Genomic DNA, 22,811 nt, shown 5'->3' with positions numbered 1-22,811 from the left:
GAGCCCAATTATGTGTGGTCTTTAAAGTAATTTACACAGTCCTCTAGGTTTATACCTGTAAGAAAACCAACCAAACATACATACATATAATGTATATAATATCCTAATATACATACATACATACATACATACACACATACATATGTTTTTATGCCAGAAATTGAACAGAAGAGAAAGTGAAGTGTTTTGTTTCTTTACCCTTTTACCTTTCCAAAGACAATCTCAGTCATAGCTCATATCCTATCAGTACTTCACCATTCCCATTCTGTTATTCTAATTCTGGAAATGCTACGAGAAAGGGTGCTATTTGTGACACTTATCTTGGTATTAAAAAAAATTAGCACAGAAGAAAAGCGACTCTGAATTCAAGACTCCACAGGTGACAGTTGTACCCTACTTCTCAATGCTTGCCGTTTGTACTCTATTTTCAGAATGGTAAAAATGGAAAGCCATGCTCTGTCAGTAGTTGTTATGTAAATTTAGAAAACTGCATAATTGAATTACTCTGAAGGAAATGTATATTTCTGAAAGATAAGCATGTTTAATAGTAATAAGTAATGAACTACATAATAAGGCTGACTTGTGAACTCAGATGACCCAGTTCTTCAACTAAAATTACACACCACTGGGAAAATGACTGAAACTGTAAAATATGAATTATATAGAGCCTTTTGTAACAGCCATGGCAACACTTAATCTGTGAGGTCAGATAGAAGATACCTAAGCCACTCAAAAGGACACCAGCGTCTCCACAGAGGCCGAGTGTTTAGTAGTGTAGTTGTAGTTTGGTTAGGGTAGAGCACCTTACTTCCGCCAGGTAAAATGTTTAAAACAAATAGGCAAACCATGTAACTGTTCACAGTCTCAGTAACAGCTGTGTATAAACTTCCATGTTTTTCTGAGGTCCTTTTATGCTGCAGAAAGGACTTTCCCTCTTGAGAAAAGTCTTCCTCTGTGTGCATTAGTTGCTCTTCTACTACTATGATAAACACAAGACCAAAGCGGCTCTGGAGGAAAGGATTAGTTTTATCTTATAGTCTGTAGTTTATCATCCAGGGGAGTCAGGGCAGGAACTTAAAAGCAGGAACCTGAAGGCAGGAGCTACTGCAGAGACCAAGGGGGAGGTGCTTCCTGGCTTGCTCCCCATGGCTTGCTCAACTTATTTTCTTATGCACCCAGAATCACCTGCCTGTAGGCTTACTACCCAGTGAGTTGGGCCTTTCCACATCATTCATCAACCAAAAAAATAGCCCCAAACAAGCCATTCTTATAAAGATATTTTCTTAATTGAGGTTCCTTCTTGGATGACCCTAAACTGTGTCAAGCTGACATAAAAGCTAGCTAGTACACTATGTACTGCTTGAATATAGGGATTCTATTAATGAATGCACACTTCTTTAATTCAGAAGTTTCAGGACTCTCAGCCTCCAAGGATGGAGCTTTCTAGTTCTTTGAATTCCTGTCTCACACCCCTTTACCCAAACATAGCAGCCAATCATGGCAAACAGTCCCTCTCCCAAGTGCCCTCTCTTCTTGTCTACTGTTGTCAAGGATAAGAAGGGAAAACACAGTTGTAGGGCAAGAGGGATGACTCAGTGGGTAAATGATGCTTGCGCCAAACCTGATGAGTTTGACCTCTAGTACCCACATGACGAAAAGGAGAACTCAGGCAGGCTATCCTATAACCTGTACACGTGTGCCATGACATTGTTCACCTACACAAACATACACATATAACATAAAGAATAAGTGAATAAAAAGTGATATAAAAAGAGAATATACTTTAGACATTAATGGCAAAAGTTCAGGCAAATTATCCAATTTTTAAGTCAGTTTTGTCTCTATGAGGGTGTGTAAAGTACTGACTATGAGGACAGCTGATGCTGACAAGCTAACACTGCTGCAGGCTCTCCCATATCGCATTCACCTGCATCAGTCAACAGAGAAGCAGCCAGAGTATGAGACACATCACTCCCAAGAAAGCACACATCTCTATAAAATGAGATCTATACATCTCACTCTTTGCAACAAAGAACAAACTCAGAATAGGTAAGCAGGAAAAAGAAAGAATGGAGAAGGCTCCTGGGAACCACTCTGGAAACAGTACATAATTTTTTTTTTTTTTTTGGTTCTTTTTTCCGGAGCTGGGGACCGAACCCAGGGCCTTGCGCTTCCTAGGCAAGCGCTCTACCACTGAGCTAAATCCCCAACCCCAACAGTACATAATTTTAAGAATATAAGTTGGGGATAAGCTTCTGCCTATGATACAAACTCAGAAGCCACAACAAATGACAACATATCTGACCACAGACAACCTTTCACACAATTACTACGTTCTTTGTGAACAAAATCAGCACTGTAAGACAACAATGCCAGTGCTTTACACTGCCAAGAGCTGGAGTCCGTATTACATGAGCACCTACAGACCAATGAGGACATAACCTGGAGGGGAAATGGATGAAGGGAGCACACACCAGAGAAGGAAAACATTTGGGGATAACAGTGCTGCCAATTGTGAAACCATCCACAGACACCACTGTTGGTGAAAATGTGACCTGTTCAAATCTCTGTGCAAAACAATCTAGCGGTTATTTATCAAAATTACAGTGCAGCCTTTGACCCAGCCATTTTAGTTCTTTGGTATTTACCATGGGAAAATAATTACTCATGATTATGAATGTGGGGAATTGTATACATAAAGAATATCCATTGCAACAAAGTGTGTAAGGTCAAAGATAAGGGGACTGGTTAAATAAATTATATCTTATCTTCTCGGGGAATACTATGTAATTGTATAAAGAAGCTCCTCCTGCATTTAAAAGCTAAATCTTCAAGATTTAGTTGAATTTAAAATGCAAGATGCAAAATGTAGTTCAGGCTGTAGTATACGTAAGTAAAAGGGAGTTTACAATTCTATGGGGTACACGTCCTCTGGAAGGGAAATACTACTGCTGCTATACCGGAGAAGGCACCTGTAGACACCTGGACAGCCGTTAACAAAGTATGTGTGAAAGCTCGGTCATGAGCACGCCATAGTGCATAGTGTGGAAGCCAAGGCCAACTTTTCAGAGTTGTCTCCTGCTATCGTGTGAGATGCAGCATCAGGCCTGCATGAAAGTTCCTCTAACAGATGAGCCTTATTGCCAAGGGCCAGTGTGTACACGCTTTTTATACTGGTATGTTCCATTTTTATTTTTCTCACCATTTTAAAAAATATTTTTCTCAAAAAAATTTAATTTTTTTTAATTTTATGCGTATATGTGCTTGGTCTGCATGTGTACGTGTGTACCACATGTGTGCCTGGTACCTGTGAGTCAGAAGAGGATACTGGATCTCCTAGAACTGGATTAGAGATGAGTGTAAACCATCATATGGGTGCTGGGAATTGAACCCAGGTCGTCTAGAAGAGCAGCCAGTGCTCTTAATTACCCACTGAGCCATCTCTCCAGCTTCTTAAATGTAATTTTTTTACATTTATGCATTGTGCCATTTATGCATGCATACGTCATGGTATATTCGAGGAAATCTGGGAGGAAGCCAAAGGAGTGGTCAGGACAGACACACCATGTTCCTAAGACCTGAGGTTTTACTACAGAAGATCCAAGATTCCTGGTGGAGACACTGCTGTGCCCTACTCAATCCCTAAAACCCTGAACTTGCTTTGGCTCATGCAGTCACTACCCAGGCAACCTCATTCCCCTTTATTCTTATCACATTCAAAACATCAAATAACTAGGAAGGTCCCATTCATCTCCCCACAGCTCAGCACTGTCTGGTGAGTAATTCAGAGGTAAATGAAAGTGCCTGGAACACAGAAATGCAGACTGTTCACCGGCCAGCCATGAGAAGTAAATCCTCTTCTGCAACAAGCTGCCAACAGAGCAGGTTCCGGCTCTCCCTAAATCACCTCCAAGAGAGGTTATGAGGAAATGTGAGAATGGAACGCCACACACAAGAGGCAGTCAGAGGTTCAAAGCATTTCTTAAGAGCAAGATTCTGCTAGTGTCTCCACTTTTCCCAGGGTAGAAAATGCCTCTATTACTTGGTATGAATCACCTGCCTCCTGGATATATCTTAAAATGGAAAGAGTTGGTTGGGCCAGGATACCTTCACATCAGGACACTATTAAGATCCTTCAATTAAACCAGCCCATAAAAGGCCATCCTGCTCACCAGGCAACATCTAATTCTCAAACGCAGTACACCTGGGCTAAGGACAGGCAAGGGCCAAATGCCCAGTGGGAGTCTCTGAGTAAGAGACAACAGGAAGGCAGAGAGAGAGTAAGCAGCCGCCTCCTTTCCTTCCTTCAGCTGGCTGAACCAGATTGAAGAAAGAACTCTAAGCAAGTAAGTCTGCATGTGCACCATTTAGGAGTCTAAGTGAGTTCTAGACAAAGTAGTAAACAGGGGCTTTGTCAGAAAGGAACCTCTTGCCATGCTGTACATGGTGGTTTGAATATGCTTAGTTCAGGGAAGTGGCACTATTAGGAGGTGTGGCCTTGTTAGAGGAGTGTCTCTGTGGAGGTGGGCTCTGAGGGCTCCTGGTGCTCAAGCTTTGCCCAGCAAGTTAAAGTCTCTTCCTGGTTGCCTTCAAATCAAGATGTAGACCTATCAGCTCCTCTAGCATCGAGATGCCTGCCATGTCTGGAACACCAGGATGATAATGAAGTGAACCTCTGACACTGTAAGCAAGCCCCCAACTAAATGCTTGTCTTTAGAGTTGCCTTGGTCATGTTGTCCCTTCACAGCAATAAAACAAACTAAAACTTTACCACAGAAAACAACAATTAAAAAACTAGCATCTTCCACGTGTTAGTGTGGCCTGAGTTCTGGGAGACTGGCGAGTGGGAGGGTCCCAGGCACTTGGAAGCTGCTCACCAAGTAACCTAGGGCCTTCCTGAAAGCTTTTGATGGGAGTCCCATAAGATGAGTTGTACGCCCAGGGTTTGCTTCCTCCCCAGCATGCACTTTTCCATTCATTCTTTTCCATTCACTTCATTTGTAGCTCTAGAACCTTGCCAAATTAGACTACTAAGTCCCATGATGAAAAGCCAACAATTGCTCTCCAAATACAGCAATCTCCTTTTTCCTAAAACAAAGGCTTTAAAAGGGAAGGGAAAGTGAAGAAAGAAAGTGAGCTTAGCCTACCAATTCTGGCCAACTTAGGGTTTCCACAATGCTGCTCTCCACTTCTGTGTGTACATTTTTTGCTATTTATAAAAATTTTTAAAAGAATGACAACAAGAAATTTGACACCGTAAAAAAAAAAAAAAAAAAAGAAATTTGACACCAAGCACTAAAAAGATGCCATAAAGGGACAGCCAAAAAAGCTAAGCAATTTCTATGGCACAGTGTAGAAAACTATTTACTGCCTCCAGCCGAGCAGAATCAAACAGTTCTCATCCCAACCCCCACATCTCTCAAGCTGAGAGTGCAAAGGATTAGGGAGGTGGAGAACACAAGAGCACAATGCCCCTCAAACCCCCAGAAGAGATGCATCCAGTACTCACTGGTGTGCCTTCAAGCCTGGCTCCAGGTCACACTGTTATTCTGGACCATGGCTCAGACTGCAACCATGGAATAAAACTCAACGTGGTGTGGCACACACCTTTAAACAGTCTCCGACACTTAGGATTCTATTTTAGAGACAAGGCAAAACTGCATAGTTGAGATGTCTGTGCTTATTTATTTCTATAAAATGAATTAAATCTTGGCTGAATTTGGTGATGCAGAACATAGAGTATAAATTCTTCATTGTTTCTCAGCACTGACTGATATCTGGACTTTACAACGAGTAAAGCTGAGAATACTGCTTTGCATAAATACATATTCCAAATGCCAGAGGTATACTTAGTGTTATTTCAGAAATTGTGGGAAGCTAAGTTTTACAAGTCAAAACTCAAATGTGTGTATGAGTGTAGTGTATCGTGTATATGGTGTATTTGCACACGTGTGGGTATGTGTGCCCATACACACACTCTTCAGGCCAGATGAGAACATCAGGTGTTTATCACTCTCTCTCTCCCCACCTTATTCTGCCGACACAGGATTTGTCATTGAACCTGGAGCTAAGCTGGCAGGCCAGCAGACTACAGCAATTCTAACTGTCCCTTGCATTTATAAATATGAATGCCCATGTCCTGTGTCCTACACAGATGCTAGGGATTCAAACAAGCCTTCATGCTGCCATAGGAAGTACTCTTAATCTCTGAGTCATCTTCCCAGACCCCAATTCTTATAACCAGTTCTTATAAAACCCAGGTTAGGGACTCAGACAGTAATTTTGGGGAAGGGGAATTGAAATAGGGCCTTACTCTGTGTCCCAGGCTGGTCCAGAACTCATCACAATCCCCCTGCCTTAGCCTCTGAGTGCTAGGGATTATAGATGTAAACTAGTCTTCCCAGTTTTCAAACGGCAACTAAAAAAAAAACATTCTAAAATATTACAATTCGAAGGTATACAATTTGACGTTTACTGGGAGAAAATGGTAAGGAAAATATCAGAAGTCTGTTTTCTGTAATTAAGCCATTATGTTTCTGTAAGAGCAGGAAACTGACTACATAGTAAAAAACACTGTAATCCATAACAAAGTCTCACAGTATCTGACGGTGTAATGACATGCTCAGCACAAACCAGAAGCAAGGCTGCAGCTTCCACCAAGTCGTGTAATGTAACATCAGTGAACGCTGTACAAACACTTGAAAAATGCTATGTTTTACTTTAAGCTAATTTTTGGTGACTCAGTCTTCAGCCACCCTTTACTGTTGCTAAGTTTTTCACAATATCCACATTCAGTTACATAAACCCTAATATGGGGTGATGACCCACACTTTAGAAGGACCCCTTGCCTACGACAGCAGTCCTCAAGGACATCAGTTGTGATCTTAATCTGTTACTCAGAAGGTTTCTAAAGTTTACAAACAGTGCTTACAACAAAGGTAGTAATTGTCTAGTCACCATTCCCTACCCTGACACTCTCAGTGCCTCCTATAGCCTGAAGGCCACAACTTGTACACAGATAGAGTAGGACATGACAGAAACTGGGCTTACGTTCCAGACAAAGGACAGAGGTAAACCCAATGACTTCAGCAGGCATCAGTACTGTGAAGAAATAAGCCAGTGGAGTTAACAAGGCAGAATGTAGGCAGGGCAGAAATTTTTTCAGGTAAGCAATAAGGAGGGCTTCTGGTGGAGGCCCATACGCAAGCAGAATGATGAGACAGTCCTCTGTGAAAAGACAGCCTAGGGGCACAGACAGCAGGTCTGGGTGGCTGTTGGTGACATTAGCTTCCCCAGCCAAAGTCTGAAGACAGTTGCTGGTTAGAGAGTTAGTGGTGCCGGAGGTCACTGTCGTTCCTGACCAGTACAAAAGGGTCAGGTAAGCTCCTGTCATCATTTTGAAGATTTTTACTTTTCTTGAGTAGCAGCAGAAGTCTCCACAGTCCTGCTGGATTCACTCCCTCCTCACTCCCCAGTCCTCTTCACTGGAGTCAATCCAAGACCCACTTTTCTTCAAAAAGTGCATGTGAGGACCAGAGTGCTAACTACCCTTTTAAAGGAAATATTCAATGCCTATCTACTAAGTATCAGGTGGTTTCCAGGGTCTGAGGTAGAAGGGTGGCCCAGACACAGCCATCTTTAAGAGGCTCAGCCTGGTTTCCCTGGAAGAACAGGGAGCTAACACATTCTCTACAGCTGGTGACTGTACCAGCACGGGTACACTGGTTTTTCATCAGATAACAGCCTTTGACAGGACTTCACTCCAATATATGGATGTCATTTGCCCAAACCAGCTTGAAAACCCAAAAGACAGGTTGAGCTTCTTCCGAAAATGCCTTTCAAGATCAGATTTACGCCTGTGGCTCCTCTGAAACATCCAGAGCTAGACAACAGCAATGTCTCCCTATCAAAATCAAATTCAAGCCTGCTCCCAAACCCCTGACTTACACCCCCATCTCCTCTACCATGTCTCCCTGAAAAAACTTTCAACCACTATTATCAAAACCCGACTACAGACTGGATGCAGTGGCACTGCCTTTAATCTCAGCACTCAGCAGGCAGAGGCAGGTGGATATCTCAGAGTTCATGGTCAGTTTGATCTACAGAGAGTTCAGGACAGCCAGGGTTACACAGAGAAACCCTATGCCAAAACCCAAAAACTAAATAAATAAAAGAACAAACTTTGGATTAATTATTACCCTCTTCCAGTCCACAAAAGGTACTTGCTTGCTAAAGCAAGGGAAAAAGGGGCAATATCCATCCAAGTGTACTTGGGACATAAGTCTCTCACCTCCAAAGCTCTGCCAACACCGCTTCCTTTCTCCATACATCCACTACCACCCAGAATCAGTAAGGCACTGCATCACAGGAGTGAAAAATTATCTCTAGGGCTGGGTGTATCTCAGTGTTAAAGTACATGCCAGACATGCCCATGGTCTGAAGTTTGAGCCCTAGTGCAGGGGTGTGTGTGTGTGTGTGTGTGTGTGTGTGTGTAGGGGGGGGTAGTGGTGGTTCTAGTGTTAAGTCACTGTCTCTAGGACTATTATAGGCAGCCTCAACTCTACATTCTATAAGCTAAAGGGTACAGAAATAAATCTATTGAAATATGCAATAGGCAAACACTTTGGTAAAACTTGCTAAGTGAAATGCGTTCAGCGCAGAAAGACACATGGCATGATTCCATGTCCCCCTGAAAAAACTTTCAACCACTATTATCACATCCAAAGTGAGATGGTGGTTGCCAGAACTACACAGGCAAGATGCATGGTGCCTATAGAGAACTGCACCGCACACTAAACTTTGGCTGAGAGTGGACCCTTAAGTGTTCATGTTTCAGTAACTATAGTAGGATTTATTGAAGTGAGTTTGGTCTCTTCCTAATTAGTTGTCTTGTAAGCTTATTCCTGTAAGGCTTTTCCCTGGCTCAGCCCCTGGCGTTCCCCTCCCCTCCCCTGACTACTAATACTAATACTCCCCTGACTAATAATACTAGGATAACTTTTTCTGTAATCTGGAGGGGGGGGGTAATTCAGATGGAGAAATAAACTAATTTACATAATCACACGCATCGCCTTCTTTTAACAATGCCTCATACTTGATGGGTTTATAGTCTTCATAAAACCAAAAACACAAGGCAGGGGGTGCCATCTCTGGCTCTCCTTGAACAACTCCACAGAATTCAGACAAGCCATTCACCAGCCCCGGGCCTTCCGAGCTTTCTCCAAAGTAACCGAGATATATGCTATCCCTGCTTAAAGGAAAGGGGAAAGGAGTCTGGCCACAACCTGAGAGTCTGAGAAGACCTAGAGGAAAGAAGAGAAGCAGCAGTTACACCAGACACTGTACTGCAACAGGTGTAAAAGTTCTGGAGGAGCATGCACCCATACACTGTGTTTGGGACTAATGGCAACTCCCAAGAAGCAAGCCAGATGACTCTGTACCCATTATTTAAAGAAGATGGTAATACAGTTTCAAAGGTGTACCGAGCTTCATAGTTCTTTTCACTTAACTATTACAGAAGGCAGCAAACTGGCATCATGGCTTCCTTAACAAGTGGTTTCTTTCTCATGGTTTCATTCCCAGGCCACTATGAGATGAGACAGGTTCCGTAGATCTAGTAGATAGGGATAGACAACTCAGGGCTCTGTACGCCTTATTAAGAATGTTCTTTTACTGTGAGCACAGGAGCCTACTGATGGTTAAGTGAGTGAATCTCACATTTACATTTCCAAAGGTCAATGGCAGCAGGGAACAGGGTACATGTGAGAGATGCACAGATGTAGGACACGTTCAAACTGATGGGCCAATGGAGTAGCTATCAGTTAAGGTCCACCCAGGAGACAGGAACCACTCTCATTATTTTAGCAGGGAAATTGTAACATAAAGGGTAATATAAAGAATTTATAACTGGATATAAAGTTACTAGTCACTGACAAGGGTGAGGAGAGATAAATCAACCTCCCAGGGCCAAGGGAAACAAAGGGAAGAGGCTGAAGCAGGGCCATATACCCGTGAACGGGGAGCTTAGTTCAGTGCTATGCATGGTACTGATCCCACAGCAGGGAAAACTAGAAACTGGATTCAGCTGATGCTACAAGAAGGAACCAATGTTGCAGGACCAAAGAAATGTTACCCGATTGCCTCTCATGGGCCCAGGAAGCAGCAAAGGCCTTTCTTCTTTAGCTATGTCCCTTTCCAGTACTGCACAGCCAAGAGCCAGGTGACAAATTGGGAAGGAGCCCAGTTTTAGCATCTACTCTTTCTTTTCCAATGTCACCAACAACTCACTAATCAAATGTATCACAGTAAAGAAATCAAATCTGGGAAACCAAAGGTAGTGAGGCCTCAGTGTTTTATACACTGATGAGGAAAAAAGATGACATCAAATACACTGGCTTGATGCTATGACATGAACTGTAAAATATATACACATATGTATATGTGTGTGTATGTATATATATATATTCATATTTCAAAACTGCTAAAAGGTGAAAGGACAAAACAACCACATATTCTGCAACAAAATACCAAACAAAACATAATTTCTGAAGCTGGGGATGTAGCTCTGTTAGTAGAGTGAATGCTAGGATATGCATAACCCCTGGTTGGATGCCCAGTACCACACAAATCCGGGGGGTAATGCACACGTCTAATTCCAGTTGAAGAGCACAATACCAAATGTTGAAGGTCATTTTCAGCTACCTAGTGGGTCAAAGGCCAGCCCATGATATACAAGATTCTTCTTAAAACAATCAAATATACAAAACAAAACACTTTCTACATGAAATTTTATTAAAGAAACAGGATGGAGAAAAATATTTAAAATGAGCATTATTACTCAAAGGTATTAACGTGTGCATGTGTAAGGTTCAACCCCCATCAGAAAAGGGAAATAAAAAGGTGAAAAATATTTTTAAAAAAGAGCTCCAAATACAATTATTTCGCTTGTTTAACTTTTTGAGAAAACTGATAAATGTGTGCAATTCTAGGAAATACCAGAGTTGAGCAAACAAATGACTTTGCCTATGCTCTCCCAAAGGTAACATCTTAATTACAGTACAGAACTGCAGCCAGATTACTAGAGGTGATCAGAGTCAAGCAGTGTTCAGATTTCACATGGACTCACTGGTGTGGTGCCCTTCTGTATATATGCTCCTGTGTACACTCATGTAACTACAACCATACAGAACAGTTTCATCATGCTGCCCTTCCATACCAGTCACCTCTCTTTACAAGACTTGCCCACCTTTTGTTCCCCCCTCAAAAAAAAGGGTTTATCTTATTCTGCCATTACTTGTCACATGGCGCCAAGCATCTTTTTCCAATATAAAGAGTAATTAATGACCAAGATATCTTCCTCAGCTTTGGGGTAACTACTTCTAAGTTAGCAATGCAATGCAATGCAATGGGAAGATTTCTCCAAATGAGGGAACCTCTGTGAGACCTGTATGTAGCTCTCTCTGGATGCCAGCTGCTGCTGTTATCACTGTGACTTATTAGCCTGTCTGTCTGTCCTAGAGTCACCATTGCCTGACAGATTTGCCACAGAGTAGCCAGTGACCGTTATAAAATGAAGCAATGGACTTACTTAGGCTCTCTTACGCCCTTTCATGGCTTTCCTAACCAAGTCTTCTATAATTAGCCTGCAATAGCAGGGTCTTCATGGCCTGGCACCTTCATGTCTGCACTCTATACTAGTATAGCTATATGCTACCTGTTTTCCAAGATGTTTACTGATCACTGATAGACTCAGTATACTGTCTCCACCAAAAAAGCACATTTGATGGGTTTTCACCACAGGCACTGTCCCCTCACCAGGTATGCACACCTCTATGTGTCAAAATATGACAAAATCTTTACCGTTTAACTATTTTAGTGTACTTCAAAGCCACCAGAGTCATTTCTCACTATTTTGTGGAAACTGGTTTCAAGAGACCCTTGGACAACGCAGAAATGGCGGATGGTCAAGACTCACATAAAATGCTGTAGTCTTTGCATATGATATATGGGTATCTTGCATACTTCAAATAATATCTAGATTACATTGGGTAATCTCTAACCCAATGTAAAGGGTACGTAAGCCACTACTGTATTGCTTATAGAATAATGACCCAAAAATGCTCAGTACAGATGCAGTTCCTCCTCCCCCCCTCCCCCCAAATATTTTCTATCACTGTTTGATAGTTGAATCTAGTGTAGGGAGTCCATGATCCTGACTACTCTCCTAGGCCCAGACAGCTGCAGAAAAAGAAGTATGAAGGGTTGAAATGAGGGCCTACAATGTTCAGACAGCAGGGCTTGTCTCTCAGGGTGAATTTGAACTTTATCTTAGGCAGGAAACACTAAGGGAATCTACTAAAAAAGTAATTAGGTAATCCAATTTATACTTTAGAGAGTGAAGAAAAGCTAAGCTATGTGGCAAAAAATGAAACTAAAAAACTGGAAGAGACAGCGGTGGCAAGAACATAAGACCTTGGAGCCAGAATTTACGCCATTCATCCTAACAGAACCTGGACTCAGAGTCTCCCTCCAAGACCCTTCGTTTCCTTACATGTAAAAGCGGATATACAGCTACACATTTTTACTGAAGATGAAGGACTAAGCAGGCAAGCCCTATTGTGCTCTGCTGCACCCTCCTGCTGTCCTCTAGGAAGAAGGACTGGTAAGGAAAAGTAGTCCTGGAGTGAACCACACTGTGCACAACCTACAAATATGGTATTCAGGGCACCTCCTGTTAAGTACAATTTACAACAGACTGAGCTCCTGTACTCAACCCACCTGACCAACGCAACATAAAGTCAGCCTCGCCACAACTCAAAACACTAAGTCCATTTAACCTGAGAAGTCAGAGAGTAAGAGGTTAGATCTTCAGATAGGCTGTATTAGCTGGCAAGGTGGGAGAATATCCTCTACTTTACCTTTTGGAGACAGGACTTCACTGTTGCCCAGGCTGGTCTAGAACTCTCTGTATAGATTAGGCTGTCCCCTAACGCCTAGCAATCCTTCTGCTTCAGCCTCCTGTCCTTCCAACTTAATCTTTACAGGGAAAATAACTTTGAACTAACCAATGTGCTTGATGTATATGTTCCATAGACAAAATAAGGCAATTCAAGCCAAATTAAAGTATATAAAGGCAGGCTTATTGGGAAGCAGCTCTCTGGTGGGTTCACTCATCTTAAGGAATGAGGCCAGGTAAGCTGTCATGGGGAAGCGGGCAGAGGACGGATGGATGGACACACACACACACACACACACACACACACACACACACACACACACTTGGGGTTGGAATGAAGCCTAGTCTTAAAATCATTCTCCTTCAGCTTCAGGTTCCTAAGTGCTAAAATTACAGGTGTACAGCCCGACCATCATCTCCGTCATCAAGCTTAATCTTGTCTTTTGATGGTTCTGGTGACTGACAAGGAGACAGAAAAGACAATGTCAAGGACTGTTAAACCCCTAAGGAAGGCAAGTGGTGCTGGTACACTGGCTCCAATAGTGTGAGCTTCAGTCTCCCTCATGGTGTCCAGGCAGGGAGTAGAAAACACCTCTCTCTTTCTCTGTTGGCTTTGAAATACAGAATTAGTTTGACCTTGAAGAAAGTACAGAGCTACCAGTACAGTGAAGGGATTTGCAGAGAAAGAATGTTGAGACTGCCTTTTGAAAAGTATTCCTTAGGGTTATCCCTGCAGGGAGCAAGTTCCAGCTAGCTTTTTCAGAATTCCCAAGAAATTTGTTTCTATCTTTGTTGTTACTTTTTCTTGCCTGCTTAGGTAAGAGAAGTCTTGGGTATATGGGTCAGAGAACCTGGGATATTATTATTGGTCAAAGGAATTTCTGAGAGAAAGCTACAACTTGAGGCTGGGCAGTTAAGCATGCAAGAGGTATTAGAAAGTTCACTACTAAAAATACATTACTAAACACAAATAATTAAGGCACAAAATGTGCTAGTTGACATCAGGCCATCCAACAGCCACAAAGGAGTGTCCATGTAATAGGACTGTGAAAACATGTCATCAAAAGATTGTGGCCCCAAGAACACAGCTAAGTGAAAATGGATGCTGGTACTGTTGTTTGGTTTGAATGACTAGAATTACATGGGTCTGTGGGCATGCCTGTGAGGGATATTCTTAACTTAATTAATTGGGATAAAAAGAACCACCCTAATGTGGCATTTCTTGGGTAGGTCCCTAGATTTGGTCAAAAAGAGGGAACAGGCCAGAGACCAAGCAGGTATTCTCACTCTGCTCTTGACTGTGGATGTGACGAGTGGATTCAAATTTGCTGCCTGGCTTCCCTCCCTACAACGACGGACGGCAACCTGGAATTTTGAGCTGAAATCACCCTTCTCCCCTTAGTTGCTTTTGTCAGGGTATTTCATCATACCCACCAGGTAATGAAACTTAGTACCTCATTTATGGCCAGTGTAATTTAATAGGACAAAGTGTACATTTTAAACTCCTTTTTGATTTATGTATATCAGTATTCTGCCTGAAAGTATGTCTGGGTGCCCACAGATGTCAGAAAAGGATGTTAGATTCCCTTGTACCTGAGTTACAGACAGTTGTAAGCCACCATGTGGACACTGGGAGTTGAACCTGGGTCCTGTGCAGGAGCAACAGTGCTCTTAACCCCTGAACCATCTTTTTGGTCCTGATAGGATTTTTCTTTTTTTTTAAACTCATGTCAACTCTTTCCTGGGGAGTTGGGGAGGCATGGCTGGCTTCTAACTTTCTATGGGGATGACCCAAATATCTGATCCTCTTGCTTCCATATTTTAATTGCTAGGATTATAGGTGTCATGTCCAGTTTACTTACTGCAAGGGATTGAACCCAAGGCTTCATGCATGTTACACAAGTACTCTACTAACTGAACTATATATCTCAGTCCTACCATATCAACTCCTACCAGCTCTCAAAATGCCTTTTTTCTCAGCTGTGTTTGAAAGTGATTCTGGATATTGAAAGGCTGACACAAATTGGCCTCCCTCCTGGCCTTTTTTTTTATCTTAACTAGGATTCACAGTGAATTTTCCACGCTGTTTCCTGTGACAAGGGTTTGGGGGTTTTCAACTACTAACTAGATAAATACTATGAATACCGTATTCGGATAGGCTTCGATGAAATGAAAGCTAGTTTTATTTATTTCAATCTATCAACTATGTGATTTCAATAGAAATGGGCAAGTATAAGCTATCATTAAGAGAATTTCATGGGAAAGTCAATGTTCTAAAGCAAGGCTGCCCTAAGAATAGCCTATAATCAACTTTGACTAGAATAAATTGGAGTTTTAGTCAACTACTCACATTCTGAAGTATTAAATTAAAAGGCTGACATGTTGCAAGAGAATCTAATGTTGGACCAATTTCCATCTGGCTCAATTACTTAGATGCCAAGGAAACATAAAATGAACAGGAGATGAGCATATTGTTACGCTAATGTGAATGTGAATAAACTTCAAGTCCAGCTAAAACACCCTATAACTGGCTTCTGGGACACTGTCACATAGACAGTAGTGAAAAGTACTTCAATGGCAAAGTACAGGATAAGCTACAATTGCCAGGCCTTCCTCCTTCCTGTTTCAAATTTCTCTCATCTATAAATTATTCAAAACACATTTTAAATTAAATGTTCAGCACATGAACTACTTTTTTGTTTGAGATAGACATTTTTATTATTCTCTCATTCTCAAAAACAATTTTTAAACATTTTTATTAAGTGTTTAATGCATCCAAGAGAAATTTGTGCAAATTCCACCCAGTTTAAGAACCAGAACTTTTCTAGTACACAGAAGCCCTTATACAATCTACCTTTGCATATATCACCATAGCTGCATCCCCCTGACTTAGCATGTAATACTTTGTATCCTAGTATTTCCACTTTATAAATGGAATTATATTACTTTATTCTTCTACAATTAGCTTTTCTCACTCTTCTTTTGATTATTCATATAAATGTTACTGTAAGGATACCATAGTGAAGGTGAGCGTGGAGGTGTACACTTGGCAGATGGAGTCAGAAGTATCACGTGCTCAAAGTCATTCTTGGCTATATAGCTAGTTCAAGACCCAGATGTACTAATTACTACATAAGAGCCCACCTGTCTCATTCCTCTGATGGGCATCTAGGTTTTCAGTCTTTACTACTATGAACCATAAACAACCTACTACACAACCTTTGTATCTATGTGCAAGGGAGCTCACCTCCTAGGGGACAGGTCCATACCCACAACTGAAAATGCTGGATACAAGGCACCTACGCTGCCCAACTTTATTTCCCTTCTAATACATCCTATACTGTTTCTCAAATACTCCTACCAGAATTTATACTCCTACCATAGTGTAAGTTTTCATTGTTTCACAGGCTCAAACAAAACATTATTTGAACACTTTTCAGTTTTTGCCAGATTGTTGGGTATAAAGGCATTCATTGTGGTTTAACTTGTATTTCTTTGGTTACTAATTAACTTAATTTTCCCAATCTTAGTTTATTTGGTCATTTGGAGTTCCTCTACTTTGAGATTACTATTTGTTTAACGTTGTGTTTCCTACTGGTTCTTTTTAACCATCAATTTGGAGTCCTTTACTGTATATAGATACAGAGCTACACATCCTTTGCTGACCCTATGTGCTGAAAATATTTTCTCCTAATTTGTCTATCACTTTCATCACTGTCATTTAGTGACTCCAATCTTAATGACAATGAACATAAATGGATTGCTTTTTTCACTCAGTTTGCTCGTTACTGTATTTAAATAATCCCTACTCCAAATTATAAAACTCCCTTCCATAGTCATTCTAGAACTAACAGAACATTTCCTATTTACTGCCATCTAGTTGGCATTTACTTTGTATTTGGTGCCCAACTTGCCCAAAAGAGAGGAAGACATTCCTGCCAATGGAGGCAGAAACTGAAGTGACGCAGTTGTAAGCCAAGGAACACCAGAAGCACCAGGCAGACTGGATGCCGGAGAGGACCAAGTCTTCCCAGATTTCAGAGGGAAGGGAATTTTGGACTGCTAATCGGCAAAACTGTCAAGAGTGTAAACTTCGGATGCTTTAATCACCCACTTTGTGGTATGCTGTATAACAGTCCTGAGACACAAGTGCAACCCATATGTAGCATTTCCAGCATTTGCTGGGAAGTCTGTTATTCCTTTGCTCCCTAATCTTTGGTATCAACTGTCGCCACTCCCCAGGGAACAGTGGGGCTAGTTCTGTTATGAAGCAAGATTCCACACACACATGGGGGCCCAAAGTCTAGACTTGCTACTCTGACACTGATCCACCACTGCTTTCTCTATTAGAGCTTTTCAATATAGCGGACTCAGCTCTCCTACCTTCATTCCTTTCCGTTCTCTCTTCCAAATATATTTTAAATCACTTCATCAAGTTTCAAAAAGGTTACTGGAACTATTAAAATGGGTTTGGGTTTGTATACCATTTCTAGGAAAACTGGCATCTTTAAATCAGTGATTATTTTTGAGCTAACAGAGTTCCACTACTATTTAGGTCTAAATTTAGTATTTTCTAATCTTTTTACACACTCTCCATAGATATCCTATTAAGTTTAATCCCAAATATATTTCTCAGATTCCTTGGGATATTATTCTGTTGGGTTTTATTCATTATTGTTTTCTCTGTATATCTATACACGTGCCATTGTGTGTGTGTGTGTGTGTGTGTGTGTGTGTGTGTGTGTGTAGGTGGGCTATCAGAGAACAACTCACACTATGAGTTCTAGGCATCAAATTCAGGGAGGTCATTAGGCTTGTGTGGCAAGTGCCTTTACCTGCTGAGCCATCTCACTGACACATAAAAACTGCATACTTAAACGGGGACTTGTTTAAATAAAAAAGATATATTTGCTGACCTTTAGAAATAGTTCATAATCAAAACATTCCTGAATATACAACTTATACTGCAGGTTTTTTTTATTTTTTATTTTTATTTTTTAGAGGAGGGCTCACTATGTAGCTCAGGATGGCCTCAAACTTCTGACTGTCCTGTCTCTACTGCCCAAGTACTGGGATTTTAAGTATGTGCCAGCATGCTCAGCCTCTCATATTCAAGCTTAATTTTTTTTTCATTTTAGTATGTGTGTACACATGTACGTGTGTGTGTGCGCGCGCACACACGCGCACTGGATTTCCTGGGGCTGGTCTTACAGGCAGATGTGAGCCACCCAATTGGTATTCACATCTGAACTCCAGTTAGCTCTGAAAGAGTAGTAAGTAAGCACAGCCTCTTGACATGGATGCTGGAAACCGACCTCCAGAGGGACTGCCAAGCCATCTCTCCAGCCTTGATAATCACATTTTAAAAATAATGATACTATAAGAATGGAAATCATCGGGGCTGGAGAGATGGCTCAGCGGTTAAGAGCACCCGACTGCTCTTCCAGAGGTCATGAGTTCAATTCCCAGCAACCACATGGTGGCTCACAACCATCTGTAAAGAGATCCAATGCCCTCTTCTGGTGTATCTGAAGACAGCTACAGTGTACTTATATATATAATAAATAAATAAATCTTTAAAAAAAAAAAAGAATGGAAATCATCACAAACATTCTAGCATTTCTGAGCAGAGGGTATAGTTCTAATGATAGAGTAGTTACCAAACAACACACATTTATTTCTGTTTCTAATGATTGTTTTCAGATCATCTACAGTTAATTTTTTAAAATTACTCAATGCTTTCTTGGCAATGGTGTCACATGCATTTAATCCCAGTACTCAGGAGGCAAGAGGCAGGTGGATCTCTGAGTTTGAGGCTAGCTTGATCTACACAATGAGTTCCAGGACAGCCAGAGGCTACACAGAAAAATGCTGTTTGTCTAAAAACAACAAAATAATATCCCCACCCCAAAAAAAGAATGCTTAACTGTTACCTTTTGAATTAATGATTCTCCAGTAGAGCTCAACCAAATCTCAAGCTTCCAGGCTGATGACTATTACTTGTCTCTGCTCATGACTTTTCAGTGATCACACTATTGTATCTCGATTCTTTATAATGTAAATCAGAATCAGCACTCCAGACTACCAGCAACTGCTTCTTAATCAGTATCAAGCAGTCCTCTTCCATACTTACAAAACCATGGACGATTCACAGACACTAAGAACATGTGTGCTTGCTATGACACTATAAACTCTAAACTACTATTAAGGACTTGGAACACATGAGTGAACAGAACAGTTTAAAAATTCTAACAGCAGTTACAAAAATTCTACAACAAAATGCCAACAATGAGGAAAATAGACACAGTGATCCCTGGAGTGGTCAGAAAAACCAGTTTGTCAGTTTCTATTTGAGGAGGATACTTGAAATTAACGCAACTGTTAGAACACATGAAGAGCATTAGGGAGCTGGCTCAGTTGTAAAGTGCTTGCCATACAAGCATGAAGACCTATGTTTGGCTCTCCAGCACACATGTAAAAGCCAGGCCCAGGGGCACATGTATGCTTCCTAATGCTGAGGAAGCAGAGACAGACAGCATCCTAGAGTTTGCTGGCCAGCAGGCCTAGCCAAACAATGACTCCCAGGTTCAGTGAGACCCTGTCACAAAAAACGAAGTGGGGAGCAACTATGGAAGACATCCAGTGCTGAGCTTAGGCCTCTACATGCACGCATGTGCACACACAAGAAGGCCCATGCAGGGGTTGGGGATTTAGCTCAGTGGTAGAGCGCTTGCCTAGCAAGCCCAAGGCCCTGGGTTCGGACCCCAGCTCCGAAAAAAAAAGAAAAAATAGAAAAAAAAAAAAAAAAGAAGGCCCATGCAGACCTACAAGAACATGTACGTATACTACACACAAATATGTATGCCAAGAAAAGTCCTTAACTACATAGTTTATAGTGTTTTCAAAATGGTGATGAAAATGGAACTGGAGAACATGTTAAGTAAAATGAACTAGACAAAATTTTCTCTCATAGATTTAAGTATGTATCTACATGTATGTGTCATGAAAATAAGACAGGGATCATGAGTGGAGAAGATCAGCTGATCTAAAGAGGAGGAAAAAGCAAAAGAAGGTACTAGGGGCAATCAAAACACTGCGTTTTCTGTCTCACATAGAATCTAGATCTGATTATATGACAAACATACATAAATATTTATATACATATATACATATGGCATGGGATAAGTATACATATATACATATGGTGTGAGTGTGTGTGTGTGTATGTGTGTGGCATGGAAGCAGAAAAGGGACTTTTAGGAGGTCAAGAGGACAGAGAAGGATAGCAGTAAGAGTAAGGTGCATGACATGCTTGTGAAAATGTCATAATGAAACCTGTTATTTTGTATGCTAACTAAAAATTGTTGAATGGTGCTGAAAGAATAGTGAAAAGGATACAATAAGCACGACACTGTTATCTACTAAGGTAAACATACATCATACTTTCAAAATAGTAATCGATGAGAATCTTTTGCGTTAATTGCATTGGTAAATGAGAACAAGGTTAAGAAGCGACTATGTTTTTCTTCTGTGCTATTTTGGTGAACTACTGGATCAACTAATTGGCAAAACAGAAAAAGCAGCCACAGTAGCTGCAGCAGCCACCACCACCAATGAGTGCCCCAATAGCAAGTGGTGTCAGGCAGCTCTGTAGTCACCAGCATCAATTATTCTCACAGTAGAGTATCAAGGAGGCCCGGTAGTCCTGCCCCACCAGCCCAACCCCCACCCGCCCACCATGCTTGAGACGCACACCTACAAACAATGTTGCAAATACTAAAACTCAAATTCTGCAAACTGCTTTACAAAACAGAAAATCTACTCCATCTAGTCACTTCTTAGCAACACCTTCTGAATAGAGAAGCAGGTTACAGGAAGCAAAACACCAGGCTGAGCCAGGAAAACACACTGCTTGAGCTCTGCCAATCTCTGGAAAGCAATGTGGCTGTGGAATGACTGGGTTGGCTACTGGCCACAGCATCTTCATATACATATATGGGAGTAGGGGGTCAGGGGCTGGAGGTTGGTTCAACCTACATGCCTTATTTATCCTAGTGACCCACGAATAAATACTAGATGGCAACATCTCATAGACTGACTGAATTTGCAAGTAAAGCCTACATGTAAAAGTTTCTACTTACCTACTTTTCATGATTAAAAAACAAAAAGGAATGGACTGAGAGAGCTGAAGAGGCTTGCGACCCCATAAGAACAACAATGCCAACCAACCAGAGCTTCCAGGGACTAAACCACTATCCGTGGACTGACCCAGGGCTCCAAATTCATAGGTAGCAGTGAATAGCCTTGTTGGGGCACCAGTGGAAGGGGAAGCCCTGGGTCCTGCCAAGGTTGGACTCCCAGTGTAGGGGATTGTTGAGGGGAGCGGTAATAGGGGGTGGGTGGGGAGAGGAACACCCACATAGAAGGTGAAGGGGAGAGGATAGGGGCCTGATGGACAGGAAACCGGGAAAGGGAATAGCACTTGAAATGTAAACAAGAAATACCCAAGTTAATAAAAATGGAAGAACAAAACAAAAAGGCCACAGTTAATGGCTTATGAAATATGAGGCAACACAGACAGTTAAGATACCAGGGATATGGCTCTATTGTAAAGTGTTTCCCATGTAAGCATAAAGACCTGTGTTTAATTCTAATCATCCATGTGGAAGCTTTACCTATCACTGACTGTGTGCCTATAATCTGGATGCTGAGACAGAGACAGGTGGGTCCTTCCGACTTGCTGGCAAGCCAGTCTAGCTGGACTCAGTGAGCTCCAGCTCAGTGAGAGATCTTGTATCAAACAATGTAAGGTGGAGAGTGAGAAGGACACCTGGAATCAACCTCTGGTCTCCACATGCACAGGGAGTGCATGCATGGATACAGGCACGTGCTCATGAAACCCAAAACCAAACAGCAGTTCCACCTGAGAGCCTGAGTCAGGAAGACAGTCAATTCAAGAGCCTGGGCTACATAATACAGCAAGACCTTGTCTCGGGCTAGTTAGACAGCTCAGCAAGTAAATGTGTTTGCCACCCAATGATGCAAGCCTAGTAAACTGAGCTGATACCCAGAACCCACACAAAGGTGTAAAGAACCAATTCCAATCTCTACATGAGTACCCACACACAGATCATACACAAAACTAATCCTCAAAAGATCTCAAATGAAACAAAGTATTCTGCTAAAAACTTTGCATTATAAAATGTCTTTTCTGTTAGGTGTGGCTGTGCCCACATGTTTTCTACTAGCACCTGGGAGGCTGAGGTAGGAGACCTTGAGTTTGAGGCCAGCCAGAAATACATAGCAAGGCCCTGTCTCTAAAAAATAAAGTTTACTCTCTCCTTTCTCGGTTACTTCCTTTCTTTTTTCTTTAAATTCTTTTATTTCTGGAGAGGCAAATAGAATGAAGTAGGGGGCCAAAGAAGATAACATCAGAGGCAGGAACTGTAGATAGAAAGCTAGAAGAGGCAATAGACAAGGAAAGGCAAAATGAGAGGCACACAATGAAGGACAAGACAAGCTTGAGGCTGAGGCTGATGCTAGCTGCTATCCTCCCACTTGGTGACTAATGGCCCCTCTGGAGTCTAGATCACTGAACCCACATAAAGACAGATAAGGCTACAATTTTCAGCAATTTCTAAAGGTACTTCTAACCTGTTCCTACCATGTGGAAAAAAAGAGAAAACAAAAATGAAATAAAACATCAGCAGAGGGCCTCAGGGCATGACCTGATCAGCTGAACTAGAGATGAGAATTGAAGATAGTGAGTCTCAAAATGTCTTAAATATGGAACTCTGTGTAACTGAAGGCCAGGGGTGTGGCTCAGTGGTAGAGTAATTGCCCAGCACATTTCAGC

The 22,811-nt window shown here is 41.6% G+C and overlaps 1 protein-coding gene across 15 annotated transcripts in view; it reads right to left on the bottom strand.

Annotated features, from left to right (window-relative positions):
* The window catches only part of Tnrc6b (trinucleotide repeat containing adaptor 6B), a 217,437-nt gene that overhangs the window by 85,395 nt on the left and 109,231 nt on the right, over nucleotides 1-22,811 (bottom strand).

The sequence above is a fragment of the Rattus norvegicus genome, chromosome 7 (genome assembly GCF_036323735.1).
Source record: "Rattus norvegicus strain BN/NHsdMcwi chromosome 7, GRCr8, whole genome shotgun sequence".
NCBI classification, from domain to species: Eukaryota; Metazoa; Chordata; class Mammalia; order Rodentia; family Muridae; genus Rattus; species Rattus norvegicus.
The sequence above is the reverse complement of the archived record's forward strand: the minus strand, read 5'-3'. Positions and strand labels throughout refer to the sequence as shown.